A 25,889-nucleotide genomic window follows, 5' to 3' on the forward strand; every position below is an offset into this window, starting at 1 on the left:
TCATCATGTTGGCCAGGCTGGTCTTGAATTCCTGACCTCATGTTCTGCCTGCCTTGGCCTCCCAAAGTGCTGGGATTACAGGCATGAGCCACTGTGTCCAGCCTTAAACAATACTTTCTTTTTTTTTTTGAAACAGAGTCTCTTTTTGTCACCCAGGCTGAAGTACAGTGGATCAATCTTGGCTCACTGCAACCTTCCGTCTCCTGGGTTCAAACAATTTTCCTTCCTTAGTCTCCTGAGTAGCTGGGACAGGTGCGTGCCACCACGCCTGGATACTTTGTGAATTTTTATTAGAGATGGTGTTTCATCATGTTGGTCAGGCTGGTCTCAAACTCCTGACCTCGTGATCCACCCGCGTCAACGTCCCAAAGTGCTAATATTACAGGCCTGAGCCACCACATCTGGTTATTTTCTACCTCTTTAAAAGTTTGAAAGTATTGCTTTATGTAGATGGTCAAGATTAAGTACTTTTTTTGCTTTTTTTCCAGATGGAGTTTTGCTCCTATTGTCCAGGCTGGGGTGACATGGTGTGATCTCCGCTCACTGGAACCTTTGCCTTCTGGGTTCAGGCGATTCTCCTGCCTCAGCCTCCTGAGTAGCTGGGATTACAAGCTTCTGCCACTATGCCCAGCTGAGTTTTCATATTTTTGGTAGAGATGGGCTTTCATCATGTTGGCCAGCTGGTCTTGAATTCCTGACCTCAAGTGATCCACCCGCCTCAGCCTCCCAAAGTGCTGTGAGCTGCTATGCTGGCTGATTAAGTAGTTTGTTTTTTTTTTGAGACAGATTATTGTTTTGTCGTTTGGCACCATGCTGGAGTGCAGTCTCTGCAATCTCCGCCTCCTGGGTTCAAACAGTTCTCCTGCCTCAGCCTCCCAAGTAGCTGGGACTGTAGGTGCTCACCAACACACCCAGCTAATTTTTGTATTTTTTAGTAGAAACGGGGTTTCACCATGTTGCCAGGGTGGTCTTGATCTCTTGACGTTGTGATCCTCCTGCCTTGGCCTCCCAGAGTGCTGGGATTACAGGCGTGAGCCGTTGTGCCTGGCCAAGTAGTTTTAAAATATAATTCTAATTGACTTGCTAAGTTTTGTATGGTTTTTGTGTGAGGTCTTGGGAAGGCCAGTTTTGTAAATACGTTGATCCTGTAGAAGTTTATATATTACTCTTCCATTAGGATCTGTTTCATGTTTTGAGTTTTTCTGTAGACTGACAATATGCTCTGAAAATGTCTGAAATTGAGAAGTTAACAAAGCATGATCTGAAAAAAAGTGGTTATAATGCTGAGCAGTACTATATTTTAAAAAATGGCTTAGGCTTGGTGCAGTGGCTCATGCCCGTAATCCCAGCACTTCAGGAGGCTGAGGAGAGCCGATCACCTGAGGTTAGGAGTTCGAAACCAGCCTGGCCGACGTGGTAAAACTCTGTCTCTACTAAAAATACAAAAATTAGCCAGGTGTGGTGGCACTCACCTCTAATCTCGGCTGCTTGGCAGGCTGAGGCAGGAGAATCGCTTGAACCCAGGAGGCAGAAGGTGCAGTGAGCTAAGATCTCGCCACTGTACTCCAGTCTGGGTGACAGAACCAGACTCTGTCTCAAAAAAAAAAAAAAAAATTATTGCTTAAAAATACTGTACTGTAGGCCGGGCGCGGTGGCTCAAGCCTGTAATCCTAGCACTTTGGGAGACCGAGGCGGGTGGATCACAATGTCGAGAGATCGAGACCATCCTGGTCAACATGGTGAAACCCCGTCTCTACTAAAAATACAAAAAACTAGCTGGGCATGGTGGCACGTGCCTGTAATCCCAGCTACTTAGGAGGCTGAGGCAGGAGAATTGCTTGAACCCAGGAGGCGGAGGTTGCGGTGAGCTGAGATCGCGCCATTGCATTCCAGTCTGGGTAACGAGCGAAACTCTGTCTCAAAAATAAATAAATAAATAAATAAAATGCTGTACTATAGGTATGGTACCATATATTAGATTAATATTATAGGTAAGGACTGATTAAATTCTTGTTAAAATGGTGAAATGAATTAGCAAGTAGTCCTGTAGAGTACTGGGAACTCTAATAAATGGTTGTCTGAATATGGCTATTTAAATTAGTTCTTCTTTTTTTTTTTTTTTTTTTTTGAGACAGCGTTTTGCTCTTGTTGCCCAGGATAGAGTATAATGGCATGATCGGGTTCAAGTGATTCTTCTGCCTCAGCCTCTTGAGTAGGTGGGATTATAGGCATTTGCCATCTTGTCTGACTAATTTTGTATTTTTAGTAGATATGGGATTTCTCCATGTTGGTCAGGCTGGTCTTGAACTCCTGACCTCAGATGATGTGCCCGCCTAGGCCTCCCAAAGTGCTGGGATTACAGCCGTGAGGCACTGCATCCAGCCTATTTAAATTAGTTCTATCTTGGGTAGCAGGCATACCTTCTTTCTCCAACAGATGAACTTCTTCACATCATTTCTGATAAGTATTTTTTTCTCACTGGAAAAGTATTCTTTGCTTTAGAAAAGATATTGAATCAAGGCACTTTCTTTGACTCTACTAGGTTGCTATTTAAATGTAATTCAAACAGCTGTCATTGGGGATAACTGCTTTTTTTTTTTTTTTTTTTTTTTTTTTTTGAGATGGAGTCTCACTCTTACCTAGGCTGAAGTTCAGTGGCTCAGTATCGGCTCATCGCAACCTCTGCCTCCCAGTTCAAGCGATTCTCCTGCCTCAACCTCCTGAGTAGCTAGAATTACAGGCTCATGCCACCACGCCTGGCTAATTTTTGTGTTTTAATTAGAGATGTGGTTTCACCATGTTGGCCAGGCTGGTCTCGAATTCCTGACCTCGTGATCTGCATGCCTCAGCCTCCCAAAGCGCTGGGATTACAGGCATGAGGAACTGCGCCTGGCTGAGGATAATTGTTAATACATCTTGGTTTCCTTTGAAGTCTCCCAGCGTATATTACAGTACTGGTGACTGACAGGGAAGAGGTTTTGGCAAGGTCCAATTCTGTTTATTTCTGCTAAAGTATCCCAGGCAGTTCCTAGGATAGGAATACCTGACCCATGCCTCATGCTACCAGGAACCTTTGCAGCCTCATCCAAGAAATGCGGAAACACACTTGTTTTGTCTGTAGAAATAAAGTTTTGATAGTTAGATTTCCAGGCAAACCTTTAAAATCATGTTAAACTGTAACAGAGGGAAATAAAGTAGTATTTATTCTTCTGTTTGCAGAGTCAAGTGAGATTTCGGGTAATGGAATCATAAAATGTTAGCACTGCCGCACATCTCAGGGCTGCTGTCTGGAAAGGCCATGTGACCTACCAGATAAGACTAGGTCTGAATTGAGAACCTGGATTTCTTGACTATATCCGGTGTATTTTCTGGCAAGCCATGTGTTATTCTTACATAACTGTTAGGTATATAAATCCAGAGGATGCAGCCTTTTTTCTTTTGTTTAAACAGTTGGATATTTAAACGATGTCCTGGAACCTGAAGATCTTTCTCAGCTTCCCTTTATATGGTTGGCAAGTTTGCTCATGAGCCCTCTTAAAACTGCAAATTTAGGCTGGACACAGTGGCTCATGCCTGTAATCACAACACTTGGGGAGGCCAAGGTGGGAGGATTGCTTGAACCCAGTAGCTCAAGACCAGCTTGGTCCATAATGGGAGATCCTGTCTTTGCAAAAGCAAAACAAAATTAGCTGGGCATGGTGATGTGTGTCTGTAGTCCTAGCTACTCAGGAGGATCACTTGAGCCTAGAAGGTCAAGGCTACAGTGAGCTGTGATGCACTCCAGCCTGGACAACAGAGCCAGATCCTGTGTCAAAAACAAAAAACAAAACAACAAAACACCCACACATAACAACGACTATGCAAATTTGGTGTTCTATTTCCTGCCCCCCTCCCCTTTTGTTGTTGTTGAAACAGTTTCGCTCTGTCACCCAGGCTGTAGTGCAGTGGTGCAATCTTGTCTCATTGCAACCTCCGCCTCCCGGGTTCAAGCAGTTCTCCTGCCTCAGCCTACTGAGTAGCTGGGACCACGTGCATGCCACCATGCCCAGCTAATTTTTGTATTTTTAGTAAAGTTGGGATTTCACTATGTTAGTCAGGTTGATCTTGAACTCCTGACCTCTAGTGATCACCTGCCTTGGCCTCCCAAAGTGTTGGGATTACAGGGGTGAGCCACTGCCCCCAGGCTTCTGTGTATATCTTTCATCAGAGTCAGATGGATTTTTTTCTTTTAAGTGAAAGCAAGTTTATTAGGAAAGTAAAGGAATACAGCAGCTTCAAATGGGTTTTTAATCTCTAAAAAGACTTAAAAACCATTGTCCTACCATCTTAAACATTATTTTAATCTCAGCAGATGGCTAGAGGACCTGTCTGCAGAGAAAATAGAAATCTTATGTGAGTTCTTAAGGATTTCCTTCAAGGTATTAAAACAACAGATCCCGGCCGGGCGCGGTGGCTCAAGCCTGTAATCCCAGCACTTTGGGAGGCCGAGGCGGGTGGATCACAAGGTCGAGAGATCGAGACCAACCTGGTCAACATGGTGAAACCCTGTCTCTACTAAAAATACAAAAAAATTAGCTGGGCATGGTGGCGCGTGCCTATAATCCCAGCTACTCAGGAGGCTGAGGCAGGAGAATTGCCTGAACCCAGGAGGCGGAGGTTGCAGTGAGCCGAGATCGTGCCATTGCACTCCAGCCTGGGTAACAAGAGCGAAACTCCGTCTCAAAAAAAAAAAAAAAAAAAAACAGATCCCAGCTACCTTCTTCACTGTGCATCAGGAATTACTTGGTCTTTTCAACAATCTTTCAGTAATTTTGTTCTCCCCAGGTTAGATGAGAAAACAGTTGGAGAAATAAACTTGCCTAATATATGGTTATGGCAGGAAGAACCAGGATTCAGACACAGGCGATCTTGACTGTAGAGCCATTGTCTCTCCAGATTGACCTGTTTTAGTCATTGCCCTTCTCCCCTCTAATCTCTAGAGCAGTTTTACTTTTCCCTTTGCCAAACGTAACTTTTTTGCTTTCTATTCTATTTCTTTTCTTTTTTTTTTTTTGAGACGGAGTTTCGCTCTTGTTACCCAGGCTGGAGTGCAATGGCGCGATCTCGGCTCACCGCAACCTCCGCCTCCTGGGTTCAAGCAATTCTCCTGCCTCAGCCTCCTGAGTAGCTGGGATTACAGGCACGTGCCACTGTGCCCAGCTAATTTTTTATATCTTTTTAGTAGAGACAGGGTTTCACCATGTTGACCAGGATGGTCTCGATCTCTTGACCTCGTGATCCACCCACCTCAGCCTCCCAAAGTGCTGGGATTACAGGCTTGAGCCACCACGCCCGGCGCTTTCTATTCTATTTCTTTCTTTCTCTCTTTCTCTCTCCTCCTCTCTCCTCCCCTCCTCCCTTCCCGTCCCCTCCCCTCCCCTCCCCACCCGCTCTTCTCTCTAGTAATTGTCCTTGTTTTCGTATTTCCAGTCTCTTCTCCACTACCTGCTCTTAGCATCCAGACGTATCAAACATTTCCCCTCATTTAAAAAAAGAAAAAACTAGTAAAAGTAGGTTTTTTTTTTGAGGTTGCAGGGGGGCGGTAGTCTCACTCTGTTGCCCAGGCTGGAGTGCAGTGGCGCAATCTGGGCTCACTGCAACCTCCGCCTCCCGGGTTCAGACGATTCTCCTGCCTCAGCCTCCTGAATAGCTGGGATTACAGGTACCCACCTAATCTTTGTATTTTTAGTAGAGATGAGGTTTCACCATGTTGGGCAGGCTGATCTTGAACTCCTGACCTCAGGTGATCCACCTGCCTCAACCCCCCAGTGCTAGGATTATAGGCATGAGCCACCACACCCAGCCCTAAAGTAACTTTTTGAACTTCCCTTCCCCCATAAGAGCTATTTCCTTCCTCATCTTTATCCTTCCCATCTCTGACATTTCAGTGCCAGAATTCTTGAGAGAATAATCTATTCACTGTTCTGGAACTATTTAATAAGGTCACTCATGATTACTTAATTGCCACATTCAGTGGATACCTCAATTTTTGTTTAAACTTTCATAACAATTAACATGGTTTTCACTCATTTCCTTTGGCTTCTGATAAACTGCTTTCTTTTTCCCCGTATTTGGTTTTTCCCAGCTTTATTAGAATGCTTATCAAAGTAATATTATTGGTGGGGAATACAATCAAAAGTGTATGAAATCATGCATACTTGCATTAAAATTGACAGCACTGGCCAGATATGGTGGCTCATGCCTGTAATTCCAGCACTTTGGGAGGCTGAGGCAGGAGGATTACTTGAGCTCAGGAGTTCAAGACCAGCCTGGGCAATATGTCTCTACAAAAAATGAAACAAATGAGCCAGGTGTGGTGGCATGCGCCTGTAGTCCCTGCTACTCAAGATGTCAAGGTGGGAGGATTGCTTGAGTCCAGGAGTTTGAATTGAGGCTGTAGTGAGCTGTGATCATGCCACTGCACTCTAGCCTGGGCCACAGAGCGAGAGCCTGTGTCTCAAAAAAAAAAAAGACAGCACAAATTATCTCAGATAAATTATTATTATTATTACTATTATTTATTTTTTAATTTTTTTTTTTTTTTTTAGACAGAGTCTTGCTCTGTTGCCCAGGCTAGATTGCAGTGGTGTTCCGCTCACTGCAGCCTTCGGGCTCAAGCAGTTCTCTTGCCTCAGCCTCCCAAGAAAACAAGCTGGAATTACAGGCATGTACCACCATGCCTAGCTAATTTTTGTATTTTTAGTATGTTTTACCATGTTGGCTAGGCGGGTCTTGAACTCCTGGCCTCAAGTGATCCACCTACCTTATAGCCTTCCAGAGTGCTGGGATTACAGGTGTGAGCCACCATGCCCGGCCTGATCTCAGATAAATTAATTAAAACATATAATCAAAATATGTCACAAACAAAATTAAATTATTAACTATCAAGATGAAACATCTGTCATTTTTTTTTTTTTTTTTTTAAGATGGGGTTTCTCCATGATGGCCAGGCTGGTCTTGAACTCCTGACCCCAGGTGATCCACCCACCTAAGTCTCCCAAAGTGCTAGGATTACAGGCGTGAACCACTGTGCCAGGCCCCCATTCTTTCTTTCTTTCTTTCTTTTTTTTTTTTTTTTTTTTTTTTTGAGATGGAGTTTCGCTCTTGTTACCCAGGCTGGAGTGCAATGGCGCAATCTCGGCTCACCGCAACCTCCGCCTCCTGGGTTCAGGCAATTCTCCTGCCTCAGCCTCCTGAGTAGCTGGGATTATAGGCACGCGCCACCATGCCCAGCTAATTTTTTTTGTATTTTTAGTAGAGACGGGGTTTCACCATGTTGACCAGGTTGGTCTCGATCTGTCGACCTTGTGATCCACCCGCCTCGGCCTCCCAAAGTGCTGGGATTACAGGCTTGAGCCACCGCGCTCGGCAATGTTTTGTATTTTTAGTAGAGACGGGGTTTCACCATGTTGACCAGGATGGTCTCAATCTCTTGACCTCGTGATCCACCCGCCTCAGCCTCCCAAAGTGCTGGGATTAGAGGCTTGAGCCACTGTGCCCGGCCTTTTTTTTTCTTTAAAGCAACATGATTATGAAACATCTGTCATTCTTACTTTGCTATAGTGTAACAATTTTAAGAATAGTATTTTTCTTTTTCTTTTTCTTTTTCTTTTTTTTTTTTTAGACGGAGTTTCGCTCTTGTTACCCAGGCTGGAGTGCAATGGCACGATCTCGGCTCACCGCAACCTCCGCCTCTTGGGTTCAGGCAGTTCTCCTGCCTCAGCCTCCTGAGTAGCTGGGATTACAGGCACGCGCCACCATGCCCAGCTAATTTTTTGTATTTTCAGTAGAGACGGGTTTCACCATGTTGACCACGATGGTCTCAATCTCTTGACCTGGTGATCCACCTGCCTTGGCCTCCCAAAGTGCTGGGATTACAGGCTTGAGCCACCGCGCCCAGCCAAGAATAGTATTTTTCTTGCGTAATAAAAACCATCTTCATCAGGTGCCTTTTTGAATGTCTTACTGTATATTGTTTTCTTTACAGTATAATATGAAAGTTGGTTTCAAGCAGATACATTGTAGCAAAAGGAAGAATACAGACGGCATATTTTGCAATATTCAGGCAATTAGGCTGCTGCTGACATTAATTGTCACATCATGGATAGGTCACCCTAAGTTTTCTCAAAAATAGATGCCTGTTCTTTGTTCATGTTTATTTTAAAATAATATGACTTCTTGGGCTTAAGAATCAAAGGACTCTGTTTTTCATTTAAAATGTCTTCCTTCTAGATATAAGTCAATAGGGAATGGGTTCGCATACTAGAAATATTTAATAAGCTCCGATTAAATAACTTCTCAAAGAGACATTGAATTATAAGAAACATAGGATGGGCTGGGCATGGTGGCTCAAGCTTGTAATCCCAGCACTTTGGGAGGCCGAGGCGGGTGGATCACGAGGTCGAGAGATCGAGACCATCCTGGTCAACATGGTGAAACCCCGTCTCTACTAAAAATACAAAAAATTAGCTGGGCATGGTGGCACGTGCCTGTAATCCCAGCTACTCAGGAGGCTGAGGCAGGAGAATTGCCTGAACCCAGGAGGCGGAGGTTGCGGTGAGCCGAGATCGCGCCATTGCACTCCAGCCTGGGTAACGAGTGAAACTCCGTCTCCAAAAAAAAAAAAAAAAAACGTAGGATGATAGATATGTGATGGTCAAATAGCCAGTAATGCTGGAGACTAAATGCTCTTTATACCTCATAACACAGATGGAAGGTCAAAGGCACCATTTGCTTTCTAGTGTTCAAGTTTCTTGAGGCAAATTACTGCTTTAAAACTACAAAAATATGTAGTCTTTCTTTAAAAATGTATTAAAAGTGATAAAAATTGGCTAGGTGTGGTGGCTCATGCCTGTAATCCCAGCACTTTGGGAGGCCAAGGCGGGTGGATAACTTAAAGTCAGGAGTTAGAGACCAGCTTTTCCAACATGGTGAAACCTTGACTCTGCTGAAAATACAGTATCAGTCCGGTGTGGTGGTGGGTGCCTGTAATCCCAGCTACTCAGGAGGCTGAGGTAGTAGAATCACTTGAACTCAGGAGGTGGAGGTTGCAGTGGGCCCAGATTGAGCCACGGCACTCCAACCTGGGCGACAGAGTGAGATTCTGTCTCAGAAAAGGAAAAAGAGGCCGGGTGCGGTGGCTCAAGCCTATAATCCCAGCACTTTGGGAAGCCAAGGTGGGTGGATCACCTAAGGTTAGGAGTTCGATACCAGCCTGACCAACAAGGTAAAACCCCGTCTCTACTAAAAATACAAAAATAAAAATAAAAATCGCCAAGTGTGGTGCCAGACACCTGCAGTCCCAGCTACTCAGGAGGCTGAGGCAGCAAAATTGCTTGAACCCAGGAGGCAGAGTTTGCAGTAAGCTTAGATCGCACCACTGCACTATACCCTGGGCAGCAAGAGTAAAACGATGTCTTGGGGGGAAAAAAATAAAGAAAAACTATTGCTGTCTTTATTACTGTAATACATGTTAATATCTCATGGGAAATGCTGCTGTAGTTGTAACACTTCTAGTTGATCCTTCCCAGAATCATGTTCTCTTGATCTTTGTTCAGTTCCTTTGCTTATACAGAGAATCTCTTCTTGCCCCACACCCACCTCCTCCTAAATTCTTTATTCATACTTGGAGACTCAGCTGAAGTGGCTTCTCTAGGAAGCATGTGTGAGGCATACCAGCCATCAGAGTTCAACTGTAGAATTGTTTCTTAGTGTGTAGACATGATTGATTATTCCACCTTTTTTTTTAGACTGAATATTGTCTTACTCTTTGTATTCCTAGTACCTAACACATGTGATTCAGTGTTTGCCAACAACGTTCGGTGAATGCCAATATCAGGTGGTGTGGCAAAAAAATATACATATATAGTGGAATTTTGGAGCAGTTGTGGCCTTAGGCAAGTCACTTTGTAAATTTTCGTGAGTCTCAGTTTCCCTGTCTGTAGAGTGGGAATTATACCCTGCAAGCCTGTGGGGAAGATTATAAAGAAGAGGGATAGGCCGGGCACGGTGGCTCAAGCCTGTAATCCCAGCACTTTGGGAGGCCGAGGCGGGTGGATCACGAGGTCAAGAGATCGAGACCATCCTGGTCAATATGGTGAAACCCCGTCTCTACTAAAAATACAAAAAAAGTAGCTGGGCGTGGTGGCACATGCCTGTAATCCGAGCTACTCAGGAGGCTGAGGCAGGAGAATTGCCTGAACCCAGGAGGCGGAGGTTGCGGTGAGCCGAGATCGCGCCATTGCACTCCAGCCTGGGGAACAAGAGCGAAACTCCGTCTCAAAAAAAAAAAAAAAAAAAAAAAAAGAAGAGGGCTTAGCACTTATGGACTACATAAAGATAGTTTTGTTGTTATTTTTTACAAATGTACTTGGCAGTTTTATTCACTTTACCCAAAATCTAGAAACAGCTCAGATGTTCATTAGTAGCTGAACATACAAACAAAATGTAGAAAACGCATACACTGAAGCATTACGCACCAATAAAAAGGAAGAAATAGTGAAACACCTTTGCCACTTAGCAGTCTATTAGTCAACTTCAAGTTTACCATCCAGTACTTGCCCTGCTTTGATTAAATAACTTCTGAAGTATGTATTTGAGCTGGTGAAGAACTGGACTCTCTTGACCTTTGCAGTGAACAGTGTGTTGGACTTTGTCAATAGAGGGCACTACAGGAACATAGCAGAGGGAAGGGGCTTCTTGGATTTGGACTTTTTTTTTTTTTCTTTTTTTTTTTTAAGGTTTTAAAATATTGTCATGGTGTCCTGACTTGGTAATAATGTTGACATACAGAATTCTTATAATCTCAAAATCTTAGGTGTCAGTGTTAAATATATGTTTCACGTTTTACTTCATTATCACCCCAAGCAAAAAAAAAAAAAAAAACCCAAATGTGAAAAGAATGAAGTCTTATATTTATTTATTTTTCCTGAGACAGTCTTGCTCTGTCGCCATGGCTGGAGTGCAATGGTGCGGTCTTATAATATTTCTAAACTGAAAACGGGACTGAATCCCAGTATTATTCAGCAAATTCAAAATACTTTCACCTTAATTTTTAATACATGTAATATTTCCGTAGGTCTAGAATTGTGAAATCAGTTATCTTAAATATCTTATAGAAGTGTCTTCTGGCTGGGCGCGGTGGCTCAAGCCTGTAATCCCAGCACTTTGGGAGGCTGAGGCGGGTGGATCACGAGGTCAAGAGATTGAGACCATCCTGGTCAACATGGTGAAATCCCGTCTCTACTAAAAATACAAAAAATTAGCTGGGCATGGTGGCACATGTCTGTAATCCCAGCTACTCAGGAGGCTGAGGCAGAATTGCCTGTACCCAGGAGGCGGAGGATGCGGTGAGCCGAGATCGCGCCATTGCACTCCAGCATGGATAACAAGCGAAACTCCGTCTCAAAAAATAAATAAATAAAAGAAATGTCTGCTGGTATCCTTTGAGCACTAACCCCGCCACCTGTAAAGCATCATGAAATATAAGTGATAGAATTGTTTTGCCAACTTCTTAAGGGCTTATGTCAGAGAAAAACTTTGAAATTGGCTGGGTACAGTGGCTCATGTCTTTAATCCCAGTGCTTTGGGAGGCCAAGGTGGGAGATCAGCCTGAGCAATTCATCAAGACCTGGTCTCTACAAAAACTGCAAAATTTAGTCAGGTTTGGTGGTACACGCCTGTAGTCAAAGCTCTTAGAAAGACTGAGGTGGGGGCCGGGCGCGGTGGCCCATGCCTGTAATCCCAGCACTTCAGGAGGCTGAGGCGGGTGGATCAGGAGGTCAAGAGATCGAGACCATCCTGATCAATATGGTGAAATCCCGTCTCCACCAAAAAATACAAAAAATTAGCTGGGCGTGGTGGCGCGTGCCTGTAATCCCAGCTACTCAGGAGGCTGAGGCAGGAGAATTGCCTGAACCCAGGAGGCGGAGGTTGCGGTGAGCCGAGATCGCGCCATTGCACTCCAGCCTGGGTAACGAGAGCGAAACTCTGTCTCAAAAAAAAAAAAGACTGAGGTGGGAGGGGAGGATTTCTTGAGGTCCAGAGTTCAAGGCTGCAGTGAGCTATAATCTGCACTGCACTCCAGCCTAGGTGACAGCGAGACCTTGACTGAAAACCAAAGACGACTTCAAATCAAAGTTGATTTTTACAAAACCCTTAATGGTATGAGTTTTAGGTTTCTTTTTTTTTTTTTTTTTTTTTTTTTTTTTTTTTTTTTTTTTTTGAGACGGGAGTTTCGCTCTTGTTACCCAGGCTGGAGTGCAGTGGCGCGATCTCGGCTCACCGCAACCTCCGCCTCCTGGGCTCAGGCAATTCTCCTACCTCAGCCTCCTAAGTAGCTGGGATTACAGGCAAGTGCCACCACGCCCAGCTAGTTTTTTGTATTTTTAGTAGAGACAGGGTTTCACCATGTTGACCAGGATGGTCTGGATCTCTCGACCTTGTGATCCACCCGCCTCGACCTTGTGATCCACCCGCCTCGGCCTCCCAAAGTGCTGGGATTACAGGCTTGAGCCACTGCGCCCGGCCCTGGTTTCTTTTTTTTTTCTCTGAGATGGAGTTTTGCTCTTGTTGCCCAGGCTGGAGTGGAATGGTGTGATCTTGGCTCACTGAAACCCCCACCTCCTAGATTCAAGCAATTCTCCTGCCTCAGCCTCCTGAGTAGCTGGGATTACAGGCATGTGCTGCCATATACGGCTAATTTTGTATTTTTAGTAGAGATGGGGTTTCTCCATGTTGGTCAGGCTGGTCTTGAACTTCCGGCCTCAGGTGATCTGCCTGCCTTGGCCTCCCAAAGTGCTGGGATTACAGGTGTGAGCCACTGCGCCTGGCTCGAGGTTTAGATTTCTCAAAATAATAGCACACTAATAGAAAGAGTAATTTTCTTTAGAGTAAATGTTTTCCTATTTATACCATCTGTATTAGTTTATAAATTACCACAAACTGGGTGGCTTAAATTAAGAGAGCTATATTATCTCACAGTTCTGGAGGACAGCAGTCTAAAGTCAGTTTGTCTTCAGGTCCGTACTGGCCCTGGATGCTCTAGGGGAGAATCCTTCCTTGCCTCTTCCAACTTTGGTGGCTGTCAGCATTCCTTGGCTCCTTTACTTTGTGACTGCATCACTCCAGTATCTGCCTTCATCTTTGTATCACCTTCTGTGTCTATGTCTTCTCCTTTGTCTCTTATATGGCCACTTGTCATTAAACTTACCCATCCATGTAACCCAAAGGTGATTTTTTTTTTTTTTTTTTTTTTTTGAGACTGAGTCCTGCTCTGTTACCCAGGCTGGAGTGCAGTGGTCAGTCTCAGCTCACTGCAACCTCTGCTTCCTGGGTTCAATCGATTCTCCTGCTTCAGCCTCCCAAGTAGCTGAGATTACAGGCACCCACCACCACGCCTGGCTAATTTCTTTATTTTTAGTAGAGTCAGGATTTTGCCATGTTGGCTGGACTGGTCTCGGACTCCTGACCTCAGGTGGTCCGCCCATCTCAGCCTCCCAAAGTACTGGGATTACAGGCATGAGCCACTGCTCCCAGCCAACCTAAAGATGATCTTATCTAAAGATCCTTAATTTAATTATATCCCGAAAAGCCCTTCTTTCCAAATGAAGTAACAGGTCCCAGGGATTGGGGCATAGACATATTTTTTCAATCCACTACTTAATTACCAAATTCCAATAATGCAGCTTTGGGCTTTTTCAGTGTTTTGTTTTGTGTTGACTTTCTAAAATTTTGAAACAGTTTTAAACTTACAGAAACGCCACACATACAGTACAAAGAATATTTTTTTCTTAGAACATTGTCAGAGGAAGCTGCCAACATGATGCCTCATCAACTATAAATACTTTACACCTTTATTTTTCAGAGAGAGAGTCCTACTCTGTCACCCAGGGTGGATGGCTTGAGGCCAGGAGTTACAGACTGGCCATCACAGTGAAACTCCGTTTCTACCAAAAAAAAAAAAAAAAAAAAATTAGCCATGCATGGTGATGTGTGCCTGTAATCCCACTTGGGAGGCTGAGGCATGAGAATCACTTGAACCTAGCAGGCAGAGGTTGCAGTGAGCTGAGATTGTGCCACTGCACTCCAGCCTGGGCAACAGACTGAGACTCTGTCTCAAAAAAAAAAAAAAAGAAAAGAAAAGAAAAGAATAAATAGGTGGTTCTGGCTCAGTCTCTTGAGGTTGCAGTCAGACTGTTGCCTAGGGCTGCAGTTATCTGAAGGCTAGATGATCCTCTTCCAAACTCACCCCCATGGTTATTGGGAGACCTAAGTTTCTTGTTGGTTATTGGATCGAGGGACCCATTTTTTCTCCACATGGATCACTCCACAGGAGAGATTTCCAAGAGCAATAAGTATACCTAGCATCCAGACATCAGTTTCTGAATACCATCCTATTTGTATGTATGCCACATGGCAGAGCAATAATCACACCTAGCATCCAGACCAAAACTGAGATCTGGTTTGAGTTGTCCCCACTTTCTGGCCTTTTTTTTTTTCTTTTCTTCAGACAAGATTTCCGTTCTTGTTGCCCAGGCTGAAGTGCAATTGCACGATATCTCCTCGCTGCAACCTCCACCTCTCAAGTTCTGCCTCAGCTTCCCAAGTAGCTGGGATTACAGGCATCCACCACCATGCACAGCTAATTTTTTGTGTTTTTAGTAGAAATGAGGTTTCGCTGTGTTGGTCAGGCTGATCTCAAACTTTTGACCTCAAGTGATCTGCCCACCTTGGCCTCCCTAAGCGCTGGGATTATTGCTGTGAGCCATTGTGCCTGGCCTTTAAAAATTTTTTTTTTGAGACAGTTTCACATTTGTTGCTCAGGCTGGAGTGCAATTTCGTGATCTTGGCTCAGGGCAACCTCTGCCTCCCGGATTTAAGTGATTCTCCTGCCTCAGCCTCCCAAGTAGCTGGGATTACAGTTGCATGCCACCACACCCGGCTAATTTTTGTATTTTTAGTAAAGACCAGGTTTCACCACGTTGGCTGATCTCAGGTGATCCACCCACCTCGGCCTCCCAAAGTGCTGGGATTAGAAGTGTGAGCCACTGCGCCTGGCCTAGCAGTTGGAAATTTTTTTTTTTTGAGACAGAATCTCTCTCTGTTGCCCAGGCTGAAGTGTAGTGGCACCATCTAGGCTCACTGCAACCTCCACCTCTGGATTCAAGTGATTCTTGTGCCTCAGCCTCCCAAGTAGCTGGGATTACAGGTACACACCACCACACCTGGCTAATTTTTGTGTTTTTAGTAGAGATGGGGTTTTGCCATGTTGGCTAGGCCTATCTTGAACTCCTGACCTCAGGTGATTCACCTGCCTTGGCCTCCCAAAGTGCTGGGATTACAGGTGTAAGCCACTGCACCCAGTGGCAGTTGGAATTTTCATAGAGGCTTTGTTGAATCTGTAATTTAGTTTGACTAGTCCTTTTATATTATCTTTCTGTTTTCCACCCTTGTCTTTTATATACTTCTGGAGGACTTTTTCAACTTTACCTTTCAGCCTTTCAATTGAGTTCTTCATTCTCAGAACATTGGATTCATTTTCTTCCTTTTTTCTCCACGTTGTTTTGGTCTTTTATCTTTCATATTGAAGGTGGCTGTTCACTTAACCTTCCTAGTTTCCATATATCATCAGTGCCCTTGATGGTGTTTGGTGTCTCAGTCTAGAGAACATCTGTTTTATCCTCTCCAGAGAACAAGTCTCCAGCCTGTTGCTTGGATGGCGAAGACATTCACCGGAAGAGTTCAGAGTCAAGGAAGTTATCTGAAGATCAAGCTACCTTCTTTATTAGTCCTAAGTTTTTTGTTTTTGTTTTGTTTTTGAGACAGAGTCTCACTCTGTCACCCAGGCTGGAGTGCAATGGCATGGTCTCGGCTCACTGCAGTCTTGACCTCTCTGGGCTCAAACATTGCTCCCGACTTAGCCCATTCCCTTGCCTCCCACCCCCTCAGTAGCTGGGACTACAGGTATATGCCACCACGCCCAACTTATTTCTGTATTTTTTTTTTTTTTTTGAGACGGAGTTTCAAAAAAAAACTTGTTACCCAGGCTGGAGTGCAATGGCGCGATCTCGGCTCACCGCAACCTCCACCTCCTGGGCTCAGGCAATTCTCCTGTCTCGGCCTCCTGAGTAGCTGGGATTACAGGCATGCGCCACCATGCCCAGCTAATTTTTTGTATTTTTAGTACAGACGGGGTTTCACCATGTTGACCAGGATGGTCTCGATCTCTCGACCTCGTGATCCACCCACCTCGGCCTCCCAAAGTGCTGGGATTACAGGCTTGAGCCCACCGTGCCCGGCCTTCAGGCAATTCTCCTGCTTCAGCCTCCTGAGTAGCTGGGATTACAGGCACGCGCCACCATGCCCAGCTCATTTTTTGTATTTTTAGTAGAGACGGGGTTTCACCATGTTGACCAGGATGGTCTCGATCTCTTGACCTCGTGATCCACCCGCCTCGGCCTCCCAAAGTGCTGGGATTACAGGTTTGAGCCACCGTGCCCGGTTGTATTTTTTTTTTTTTAAGAGGTAGAGTTTTGCCATGTTGCCCAGCTGACCTCAAACTTCTGGGCTCAAGGGATCTGCCTGCCCTGCCCTCCCAAACTGCTGGGATTATAGGCGAGAGCTACCACACCCAGTCAGTTTCAAGATTTTTTATCTATAAACAACACACAGTATGGTTTTAGATGTCAAACTTTATGTAGATGTCATGAAAGTGTAGGCTGGGCACTGTGGTTCATGCCTGTAGTCTCAGCACTTTGGGAGGCCGAGGCAGGCGGATCACCTGAGGTTGGAAATTTCAGACCAGCCTGACCAACATGGAGAAGCCCCGTTTCTACTAAAAATATGAAAAGTAGCCAGGCATGGTTGCCCATGCCTGTAATCCCAGCTACTTGGGAGGCTGAGGCAGGAGAATTGCTTGAACCTGGGAGGCAGAGGTTGTGTTCAGCCAGTTGCACCATTGCACTTCAGCCTGGGCAACAAGAGTGAAACTCTGTCTCTAAATAAATAAATAAATAAATAAACGATGTTATGAAAGTGTAATATTCATTTTCACTCAATATAAATATACCAACAATTTAAAAAATTTATCCCCCTATCATGGACACTTGTTTTCAGATTTTTGCTAGTATAGACACTGAAGCATCAACATCAGCATTATATGTTTCTTGTTGCATGTAGCTGACAGGTTTTTTTTTTTTTTTTGAAATAGAGTCTCACTCTGTTGCCAGGCTGGAGTGCAGTGGCATGATCTTGGCTCACTGCCTCCACTGCAACCTCCTACTCCCAGGTTCAAGTGATTCTCCTGTCTCAGCCTCCTGAGTAGCTGGGACTACTAGTGTGTGCCACCATGTCCAGCTAATTTTTATATTTCTAGTAGAGACAGGGTTTCACCATGTTGGCCAGGATGGTCTCAATCTCCTGACCTTGTGATCTGCCTGCCTGGACCTCCCAAAGTGTTGGGATTTCAGGCATGAGCCACCAGGCCCTGCCAGGTTCTCATAGTCATTAGAATTGAGTGATTATAGAGTATGAGCCTTTTTCAGTTTTGTAAGGTATTGCCAAGTTGTTTTCTGAAGTTTTTAGACTTCCAGCTACAGAATATGAGAGTTTCTAATTAACCTTTTTCTTGTTCCGTTATTGTGGACCGGGAACAGTGGCCCATGCCTGGAATCCCAGCACTTTGGGAGGCAGAGATGGGTGGATCACTTGAGGTCAGGAGTTGGAGGTCAGCCTGCCCAACATGGCAAAACCCCGTCTCTTCCAAAAATACAAAAGTTAGCCGGGCGTGATGGCGAGTGCCTGTAATCCCAACTACTCTGGAGGCTAAGGCACAAGAATTGCTTTAACCTGGGAGGTGGAGGTTGCAGTGAGCTGGAATCAGCCTGCACTCCAGCCTGGGCGACAGAGCAAGACTCTATCTGAAAACAAAAAAGTTTCCTTATTGTGACTGTAACAAACTGCAGAAAAATGCACAAAACAAATGTCTAACTTCAATGAAGTTTTCTTTTTTTCTTTTTTATTGAGACAGAGTCTCCTGTGTTGCTCAGGCTGAAGTGCAGTGGCACAATCTCAGCTGCAACCTCAGCTTCCTGAGTAGCTGGGATTAAAGGTATGTGCCACCAAGTCCCGCTAATTTTTGTATTTTTAGTAGAGACAGGGTTTCACCAAGTTGGTCAGGCTGGTCTCTAACTCCTGACCTTGTGATCTGCCTACCTCAGCCTCCCAAAATGCTGGCATTACATGCATGAGCCACCATTCCCAGCCAGTTGGGTACTATTAATAGTTTTTTTCCTAAGTGTTTATTCAGGAGTTTTTCTGATGTTTTTGACCAATTAAGAGGAGGGTAAAGAGAGGGCAGAGTAGAGGGAAAGGAAAAGGCTTATTGGATGTGAAACAAGTTCAAAAAAGTAATTGTTTTGAGAAGTATGTACATTTGCTTGGGACCTGGTCTTTTCCTGTTAGAATAACTTCTTAAGTTGCTTTGTTTAACCTAGGGCTAAGAGACTAAGGAAAATAAATTAAAAAAATTAAATATAAAATAGAGTCCCTAGAAGAATTTTTACTACCAGACTTGTTCCTTCTGAGGTTTTTCACTTAAGTCACCACCTTGGTAGCACATATGTATCAAGACACTTGAGGATGACTAGGCTGTACCTTTTTTGAAGAAGAATGGGGGGACTTGATTCATAATATTTTCATACTTCTCCTATTATTATAGCAAATAACTGCTTCTCTGCTTGCTGTATCCTTTGTGTTAATCTCAAAAATGTTCTCAGAATCTTCAGATAGCACCACTATAATAATTTTATGGATTAAACATTTCCTGAAGGTTAATTGGTTAGCTCTACCATATTAAAAACTGCTTCCTAGAGCTGTGCTTTGTATACAAGTATAAACTGTTTTTTGAAACAGGTAATACTTACTGGTAATAAGCCTTTTCCCTAACCCAGCTGTGGACTTGAATTTTCTTCCAACCCTTGCTACAGATGGATAACATGGCAATCCTTTTATAGTATAAATTTTATCATAGGAAAATAGAAAATGTTCATTTTTCTTCTTTTTTTTTTTTTTTTTTTTTTTGAGACGGAGTTTCGCTCTTGTTTCCCAGGCTGGAGTGCAATGGCGCGATCTCGGCTCACCGCAACCTCCGCCTCCTGGGTTCAGGCAATTCTCCTGCCTCAGCCTCCTGAATAGCTGGGATTACAGGCATGCGCCACCATGCCCAGCTAATTTTTTGTATTTTTAGTAGAGACAGGGTTTCACGATGTTGACCAGGTTGGTCTCGATCTCTTGACCTCATGATCCACCTGCCTCGGCCTCCCAAAGTGCTGGGATTACAGGCTTGAGCCACCGCGCTCGGCCCCGAAAATGTTGATTTTTCTTACTGTCATGGTACTGTATATCTTTCCCCAAGACAGTAGTAAATGCTTTTTTTTTTTTTTTTTTTTTTTGAGACGGAGTTTTGCTCTTATTACCCAGGCTGGAGTGCAATGGCGTGATCTCGGCTCACCGCAACCTCCGCCTCCTGGGTTCAGGCAATTCTCCTGCCTCAGCCTCCTGAGTAGCTGGGATTACAGGCACGCATCACCATGCCCAGCTAATTTTTTGTATTTTTAGTAGAGACGGGGTTTCACCATGTTGACCAGGATGGTCTCGATCTCTTGACCTCGTGATCCACCCGCCTCGGCCTCCCAAAGTGCTGGGATTACAGGCTTGAGCCACCGTGCCTGGCCTGTAAATGCTTTCTTTTGAGACCAAGTTTTGCTCTGTTACTTAGACTGGAGTGCAGTGGCATGATCTTGGCTCACTGCAACCTCCACCTCCCGGGTTCAAGCAATTCTGCTGTAGCCTCCTGAGTAGCTATAAATACAGGCACACGCCACACCATGCCTGGCTGATTTTTTTGTATTTTTAGTAGAGATGGTATTTCACCTTATTAGCCAGGCTTGTCTTGAATTCCTTACTGCAAGTGATCCTCCCGCCTTGGCATCCCAAAGTGCTGGGATTACATATGTGAGCCACCACGCCCGGCCAGTAAATGCTTTTTATTACTTTAGTAGGTGATTAGATGCCATCTTGGGCGCTTTTATTGTAGACAAAGGGGCTCCCATCTCTAAGCTCACATGAAATGTAATTTTAGAAACACATTTCTTCAAATGTACCTGTTCACATTTTTGTTAATATTGTTTCATGTCTAGTTTTGGAGGCTGGAGTGTTCCAGGGAGCTGCAAAAATCTCTTGTCAGTTGGTGTTCTGAATAATTATTCTGAAATATACTCCTGGGCTTGAAACGGATCTGGCTTTTTTTTTTTTTTTTTTTTTAACTTGAATTGCATTTTTTGCTCTTAGGTAATTCATATGAATTTTGCAAATAGAGAGCCAGTCTTGTAGCATAGTAAAATTTAACAGTGTAGGTGACTCTTACCTACCCATCTTATAGAGATTGTCTGTCTGTAAGAAGACTGAGGTAGCCATGGTCAGACTCATTATTTTGAACACTCTAGGTTAGTGTTCGAGAGTTTGTAAAACAGAAACTAAGCAACTATGCCTTGAAAGAGTAAAGTCCATGAGAAGTATTACTTTTAAGTTTCAAGGATTTACAGTTAGATTAACAGTTTTTACGTATTATATTTCAAAACATCAGAGTGCTAAAACTTAACCTATATGCTCCTTACTAAAAATAGTTCATGCAGGCTTTTGGGTGATTGTAGTTTTACATAGTATAGGGAAAACAGGGTGCCAGTTGGCATCTTTTTTAAGGTCTCTACTATCCTGCCATATTAAGTAGCACAGAAACACACCAAGATAATACTAGCTTTCATTCCCCCCCACCATATTTTCTCCAGCTTGGTACTATGGTACATGTGTGATTAATGTTACAGAAGAGGGTGTCAGCAACCTAACAAACAAGTTCTTTAGGTTTCTGGTTGGCTATATAGTTACTGACTAAGGAGGAATTCAGCTGGTAGAGATCCTGGGTGCCCAAATGCCAGGAAAGAAGCCCTTTTCCTAACATTTTAGTGTTTCCTTTGAAACTTAGTGGTGAATTCTTTTGGCATAGATGCTCCACCATCTGTCTGTTCATGTAGACTTTCCCATCTACCTGGCTATTTGCCACCCTTGTTTTGGACCTAGAGGGGTGGAGAGCAGAGACCAGTGCTTCAATAACTAAAAATAGAAGGAATTTCAAATCTTCATAGATTATCTGCCAACTTACCCACCACTGCTCATCATCTTCTGGAGTTGGACCAAAGAACAACTGTTTGTCTGATCTGCTTTTGGTACTATGTGTACTTCCTAATACTTTTGTTCCCTTGCTTGCTGCAGAAGTAGTTTTACTGGAATACTTGCGATTTTTTTGTCTTGCCTCTGTCATTCACTCAGTTATCTTCTACCTTGGCTCTGGTTGCCACAATTCTAAACTTCTGTTTTGTTTTGTTGATTTTTTTTTTTTTTTTTTTTTGAGACGGAGTTTCGCTCTTGTTACCCAGGCTGGAGTGCAATGGCCCAATCTCGGCTCATTGCAACCTCCACCTCCTGGATTCAGGCAATTCTCCTGCCTCAGCCTCCTGAGTAGCTGGGATTATAGGCACGCGCCACCATGCCCAGCTAATTTTTTTTGTATTTTTAGTAGAGACGGGGTTTCACCATGTTGACCAGGTTGGTCTCGATCTCACGACCTCGTGATCCACCCGCCTCGGCCTCCCAAAGTGCTGGGATTACAGGCTTGAGCCACCGCGCCCGGCTTTTTTTTTTTTTTTTTTACAAAGTCTTCCTCTGTTATTCAGGCTAGACTGCAGTGGCACAATCATGGCTCACTGCAGCCTTGACCCTCTAGGCTTAAGTGGTCCTCCCACCTTAGCCTCCCCAGTAGCTGGGACAGCAGGTATGTGCCACCATACCTGGCTATTTTTTAAATTGTTTTTGTAGAGACAGGGTCTTGCTCTGTTGCCCAGGCTGCTCTCGAACTCCTGTACTCAAGTGATCCTCCTGCCCCAACTTCCTAAAGTGCTGGAATTACAGACTTGAGCCACTGGACTCTGCTAAACTTATGTTTTGTTATGTGTATGATCCCATGGCTGCAGTATCAGAGAATGTTATTGCTTTCCTATGTACCTTATTTCGTTGACTCTAAAATGCTATCAATTGAAAGATGTACCATTATTAAGTACTAAGAAGGAAAGTATATTTAGTGCCAATTAAGCTGACATGCCACTGATTATAATATGCAGCCGGATTTCAGCTATGTTTTATTTTTATTTGTTTGTTTATTTTTGAGACAAAGTCTCACTTTGTTGCCCAGGCTGGAGTGCAGTGGTGCAATCTCAGCGCACTGCAACCTTTGCCTCCCAGGTTCAAGTGATTCTCCTCCCTCAGTCTCCCGAGTAGCTTGGATTACAGGTGTATGCCACCATGCCTGGCAAATTTTTGTATTTTTAGTAGAGACAGGGTTTCCCCTTGTTAGCAAGGCTAGGCTGGTCTCGAACTCCTGACCTCAAGATGATCTGCCTACCTCGGCCTCCCAGAGTGCTGGGATTACAGGCATGAACCACTGTGCCCAGCCTCACCTATGTTTTTTTTTTTTTTGAGACGGAGTTTCACTCTTGTTACCCAGGCTCGAGTGCAATGGCACGATCTTGGCTCACCGCAACCTCTGCCTCCTGGGTTCAGGCAATTCTCCTGCCTCAGCCTCCTGAGTAGCTGGGATTATAGGCACGCGCCACCATGCCCAGCTAATTTTTTGTATTTTTAGTAGAGATGGGGTTTCACCATGTTGACCAGGATGGTCTCGATCTCTTGACCTCATGATCCACCCGCCTTGGCCTCCCAAAGTGCTGGGATTACAGGCTTGAGCCACCACGCCCGGCCTGTTTTTTTTTAAAACAGTCTTATAGTCAGTGACAATCACTGTAATTTAACTATCTGTTCCTCAACAGAAATTTACTGGGCAGTTTTCATGGACCAGGTGTTGTGCAAAAAGCTGGAAGTCAGGTCCCTGTTTGCTACTGACTCAAGAGACATAAAATAATCATGTAGATGCTGGGCGTGGTGGCTCACACCTGCAATCCCAGCACTTTGGGAGGCCAAGGTGGATGGATCATGAGGTCAGGAGTTCGAGACCAGCCTGGTCAAACCCCGTCTCTACTAAAGATACAAAAAATTAGCTGGACATGGCGGTACACTTGTATGATTTCAGCTACTCAGGAGGCTGAGGCAGGAGAATTGCTTGAACCTGAGAGGTGGAGATTGCAGTGAGCAGAGATCACGCCATTGGATTTCAACCTGGGCAACTCTGTCTGAAAAAGGAAAAAAATCATATAGATAAGGATCACGCCTGTAATCCTAGTCCTTTTTTTGAGACAGAGTCTCACTCTTAGCACCTGGCATTGAGTACAGTGGCACAACCGTGGCTAACTGCAGCCTGAACTTTCTTGGCCCAGGTGATTCTCTAGGTATATACCATCATGGCTGGCTCATATTTTGTATTTCGTAGAGGTAGGATTTCACCACGTTGTGCAGGCTGATATCAGACTCCTGGACTCAAGTGATAAAGCCCACCTCAGGCTTCCAAAGTGCTGAAATTATAGTCATGAGCCACCGTGCTTGGCCAATTCTATTACTTTGGATGGCTGAGGAGAGAGGATGGCTTGAGTCCAGGAGTACAAGACCAGCTAGCACAGCATTACAGAGTAAGACCCTGTTTCTACAAGAATTTTTAAAAAATAAACAACAGCCAGGCGTGGTGGCATGTGCCAGAAGTCCCAGCTTACTCGGATGCTAAGGCAGGAGGATTGTGTGAGCTTAGTTCAAGGTTATAGTGAGCTGTGATTCATAGTGCTGCACTCCAGCCTGAGTGACAGAGTGAGACACTGTCTCAAATAATAATAATCACACAGATAAATATTAACTGTGTAAAGTTGTTAAAGCAACTTGGGCTTTTCCATAGTACTTAATAAAAAGTAACTTGAGGCCGGGCGCGGTGGCTCAAGCGTGTAATCCCAGCACTTTGGGAGGCCGAGGCGGGTGGATCACAAGGTCGAGAGATCGAGACCAACCTGGTCAACATGGTGAAACCCCGTCTCTACTAAAAATACAAAAAATTAGCTGGGCATGGCGGCGCGTGCCTGTAATCCCAGCTACTCAGGAGGCTGAGGCAGGAGAATTGCCTGAACCCAGGAGGCAGAGGTTGCGGTGAGCCGAGATCGCGCCATTGCACTCCAGCCTGGGTGACAAGAGCAAAACTCCGTCTCAAAAAAAAAAAAGTAACTTGAAATGGGGGAAGGGGCTTCTGGAAAGGTCTCTAAGGGCAACATTTAAGTGAGGCCTGAAGGTAGATGTGCAGGGGGTGAGGCTGGGAAGAGTATTTCTAGGTAGAGTGTCCCTATACTCCTGGAATGGTTGAAATTTAAAAGTCAATTAAAAAATAGAGGTTGATATTCCTTATCCAAAATGCTTAGGACCAGAAGTATTTCAGATTTTGAATTTTTTTAGATTTTGGAATATTTGCATATTCATAATGAAATATTGGGGATGGGACCCAAATCTAAACACAAAATTCATTTACGTTTCATATATACCTTGTACAATTGTTTGAAGCTTGAAGATAATTTTATGTAATTTTTTTTTCTTTTGAGATGGAGTTTCACTCTGTCGCCCAGGCTGGAGCTCAATGGTGCAATCTCGGCTCACTGCAACCACTGCCTACTGGGTTCAGGCGATTCTCCTGCCTCAGATTCTCAAGTAGTTAGGATTACAGGCATGCGCCAGCATGCCCAGCTAATTTTTGTATTTTTAGTTGAGAAGGGGTTTCACCATGTTGGTCAGGCTGGTCTTGAACTCCTGACCTCGTGATCTGGCTACCTCGGCCTCTCAAAGTGCTGGGATTACAGGCATGAGCCACTGCACCTGGCTTTTTTTTTTTTTTTTTTTTTTTTTTTAAATACATAGAGTCTCATTTTGGTGCCCAGGCTGGTGTGATCATGGCTCACTGCAGTCCTAAACTTTAGTGCTGAAGCCATCCTCCTGCTTTAGCCTCCCAAGGACTGCAGGCACTGTGGTAATACAGGTGTACAGGCACAGCTGCCCAGCTAATTTTATAGATGGGCCTCACAGTGTTGTCTAGGCTGGTGTTGAACTCCTGGACTCAGGTCATTGCCCTGCCTTGGCCTCCAAAGTGCTGAGATTATAGGTCTTACACAATTTTTTTTTTCTGATACGGATTTTTGCTCTGTTGCCCAGGCTGGAGTATTGTGGTGTGATCTCAGCTTACTATAGCCTCTGCTTGCCAGGTTCTAAGCTATGTCCAGCTAATTTTGTAATTTTAATAGAGACAGGGTTTCACCGTCTCGGCCAGGCTGGTCTTAAACTCCTGACCTCAAGTGATCCTCCTGCCTTGGGCTTCCAAAGTGCTGAGATTACAGGCATGAGCCACTGTGCCTTGGCTTTACACAATATTTTTTTTTTTTTTTTTTTTTTTTTTTTTTTTTTTTGAGACGGAGTTTCGCTCTTGTTACCCAGGCTGGAGTGCAATGGCACGATCTCAGTTCACCGCAACCTCCGCCTCCTAGGTTCAGGCAATTCTCCTGTCTCAGCCTCCTGAGTAGCTGGGATTACAGGCACGCGCCACCATGCCCAGCTAATTTTTTGTATTTTTAGTAGAGACGGGGTTTCACCATGTTGACCAGGATGGTCTCGATCTCTTGACCTCGTGATCCACCCGCCTTGGCCTCCCAAAGTGCTGGGATTACAGGCTTGAGCCACCATGCCCGGCCGAACTCCTGACCTTATGATCCACCCACCTTGGCCTCCCAACGTGCTGGGATTACAGGAGTGAACCACTGTACCCAGCC

The 25,889-nt window shown here is 44.5% G+C and overlaps 1 protein-coding gene across 2 annotated transcripts in view; it reads left to right on the forward strand.

Annotated features, from left to right (window-relative positions):
* The window catches only part of UBE2D2 (ubiquitin conjugating enzyme E2 D2), a 74,146-nt gene that overhangs the window by 8,448 nt on the left and 39,809 nt on the right, over nt 1-25,889 (forward strand). The window lies entirely within an intron of this gene.

This window comes from Saimiri boliviensis, chromosome 1 (assembly GCF_048565385.1).
Source record: "Saimiri boliviensis isolate mSaiBol1 chromosome 1, mSaiBol1.pri, whole genome shotgun sequence".
Classification (NCBI taxonomy): domain Eukaryota; kingdom Metazoa; phylum Chordata; class Mammalia; order Primates; family Cebidae; genus Saimiri; species Saimiri boliviensis.